Source organism: Castor canadensis, chromosome 8 (genome assembly GCF_047511655.1).
Source record: "Castor canadensis chromosome 8, mCasCan1.hap1v2, whole genome shotgun sequence".
NCBI lineage: Eukaryota > Metazoa > Chordata > Mammalia > Rodentia > Castoridae > Castor > Castor canadensis.
In genome coordinates this window covers 128904523-128907613 of record NC_133393.1, presented here as the reverse complement: position 1 = coordinate 128907613, position 3091 = coordinate 128904523, and the positions used below count along the sequence as shown (strand labels likewise).

At 40.0% G+C, this 3091-nt stretch overlaps 1 non-coding gene across 1 annotated transcript; it reads left to right on the top strand.

The window, feature by feature from the left end:
* Positions 1-2688: 2688 nt before the first annotated feature.
* LOC141425968 (U1 spliceosomal RNA) lies at positions 2689-2846 on the top strand. Its single transcript, XR_012451094.1, has one exon. It is a non-coding gene; the product is annotated as a U1 spliceosomal RNA (small nuclear RNA).
* The last annotated feature ends 245 nt before the right edge of the window (positions 2847-3091 follow it).

The window sequence follows — 3091 nt, the reverse complement described above, 5'->3', positions numbered from 1 at the left end:
CAGTGCTGGGAACTCAACCCGATCCCAGGTTTTGGCACCAAATGTTAGAAAAAACGCCACACAAAGAAAACTCACGTCCAAGGGCAGGGTTTAATGGCAGGTACGAGGTAGTGCAGGAAGAGGAAAGGACAAAAGGGAAGAGGTTCAGGCCAGGCATGGCCTTTTATAGAAGGGGGTCCCTGATGGAGGTGGAGCTTGAGTGGAGCTTGTTTTTGGGAGCACGGGAACCCTTGTTAAGGGGGAGGAAATGGCTCCATTTTCCATGAGGTGCCACTGATTTATAAAATGGAGGCATTATTGTTCTATCAATAGGTGCTAGAGAAAAAATGATTGACATATATGATTTCTCCCTTCCCAAAGTTAAGAACATGTAGGAATTTAGTTAAAATTTCTGAAGGTATACTAGAAAGAAACAATAGATTTCTCTCTAACAAGACTGAACAGAAAAAAGAAGTGCAGAAATACCTTCAGGATCTTGATTGAAAAATGCTTTGAAAGTTGAGTTCAATTTCTAGCTTGTGGAGAGTGGATTAAAGCTTATGAGAGCTGGACACAAGCAAGGTGAGATGCAGTTAATTGCTTTTACCTGTAGGCGGAGATAGGCACAGTCCCTGGCCACGAAACAGAGAAAGGCAGAACAACTGCTTCTCCTAAGTTGTGTCCAGAGAAGCAGGGACACAGTTTTCTCCTATTGCAATGTCACACCCCTCCCTGTTTGCTGCTATAAAAGACCCCTGAAGGAGGAAGAGAGGCCTTTGCCTTTTGAGACTTTACTTTGGGCTTTTGGGCTTTGGGACTTTTTGCTTTGGGGTGATTTTTGCCTTTGAATATTGAGAAGAAACTTTTACTTTGGGCTTTTTGGTGTGGGAAGCTTTTAGAAAGGACAAGAATTATTGAAGGGAAAAATTGCTGAAGGGAAAAGAATTGTTGAAGGGAAAATGCTAAAGAGGCTTTGATAGAAAGTCTGCACTGAGAACTTTAAGCTTCAGAAAGCAAAGCTAAGAAAGAACTTCATACATAGGCCTTAGGAAAGCTAAAGCTAAAAAAAAGCCAAAGAGAACATGGGACAGTGCACAGGGCAAGTCTAAGGACAGAGACCTTGAGAGTTGTATATAGGCAGTTTTTAGGCAGCTGCTGGTTTGCAAGTTTGAGCACTGAGGCTTTGAGAGAGCTAAAGAGAGATGGAACAATGCAAGCCTGGGGGCAAAAGACTTCAAGAGTAATTAAGCTGAAGATAAGTTAAGAGCAAACATGGGACAGAGCGAGCCTAAGGAAAGAGGTTTTAAGCAAGATTTTAAAGAAGACATTAGAAGCAAGTTTTTTTTTTTTTAATTCATTTATTCACATGTGCATATATTGTTTGGGTCATTTCTCTACCCTGCCCCCCTCCCTTTTTCCCCCCTCCCCCGCTCAGTTCCAAGCAGGTCCTGTTCTGCACTTATCACTAGTTTTGTTGAAGAAAAGACACAAGCATAATAAGGAAGACAAAGCATTTTTGCTACTTGAGTTAAGGATAGCTATACAGAAATATTCCTAGCATTGCTTTTGTGCACTCATGTGTTACGACCCATGTTGATTCATCTCTAACTGATCTTTACACTGGTTCCTGATCCCCTTCTCATGATAACCTCTTTTGCTTTAAGGTTTTTGTATGAGTTTCTCTGGAGTGGGGACATCAAACGCTTTCATGTTTTGGATTTTCTACCTATTCCTGTATCTCCCGTATGTGCTCTCCCCTTGTCATGTGATTAAAGTCCAACCACATGCTGCATTTGCACTAGATGTAAAGTCCGCATATGAGGGAGAACATACGACTTTTGGTCTTCTGAGCCTGGATGACCTCGTAGAAGCAAAGTTTTAAAGAATTGCAAGGAGTAAGGTCTTAAAGAATCAAGATAGAGAAAAGAAGCAATAAGTGTTGTGAGTCTCCAGCTGAGCGTACAACACAACTGACCCCAACTTTCTGTCTATCTTGTATCTTTTCTAAAATCTCCAGTTACCCCCAGTTAAGTCCAGTTAAGCCCAGTTAGGTCCAGTAATAACCAAGGAGTGAGAGAGGAAAAGCTCCCTCCAGCAAGGGAGGGAGCGTGAGAAACAGCACCTCCTTCACCAACTAAACTATTAATCAAGTGTAAACCAAGTGACACTTTTATAATAAAAAGAAATATGCACTGTTGCTGAAAAAGTATTATTTGCAGGTTCATTTGAACAAAGTATCAAACAACTCAAGCAATTGATAAACTGTGGGAAAGCCCCAAGTGCAATTATACAAAATCTCTGTATTACTGGGTTACTGCAGCCTAAGAAGTCTGTCCAAAATTGTCCTCCCAACAATATTATTTAGCAGTAGGTCAGCTAAGTGAGTCACTGGAAATAGTTATTTCTTGTCATATCAACAATCAAAAATCAGAGAAAAACTGAAGGCAATCAGACATTTCAGGAAAAAAACAAACTGCTGTACTACAAGCCATTATATAAATAGTAAACAAACTGTAAGATTATTTGGATCAAATTAATTAGATGCAGGAAAGGATTATTAAATTAGTTTTGGTGATTAAAAATTCAACGTATGTGATACAACTTTACCAATGTAGAATTGTTATTTCTCTTCAAAATCACTTCTAGTAGTTATGCCATTACTCAGAATTTTAATATTATATGTACTTGCTAGTGCAAAAACTTTCTATCATACTTACTTGGCAGGGGAGATAACATGATCAAGAAGGTGGTTTTCCCAGCCTTATTCATTGCACTCCTGATTTGCTGACCTCTAGGATTTCCCCAAATGTGGGAAACAACACAGCATAATTTGTGGTAGTGGGGAGCTACATTCATGCTTTCCCCTGCAATAAAAGACCCTTACTATCAGATTTGGTAATGTATTTCCCCCCAAGTACAGCACACCTGTCCTACTAAGTGGGGGAAATGACTCCCAGAACACAGAGATACTTCCTTGTTCACTGCTGTATGAATATCACCGAAAACAGTACTTGTCCTAACACACAGCAGGCACTCAACAAATATTTTTTGATGTAGTCCTAGGACTGAATTCTAGGACTGTTATCACTTTGATAGCTCAAGACATGAGAAG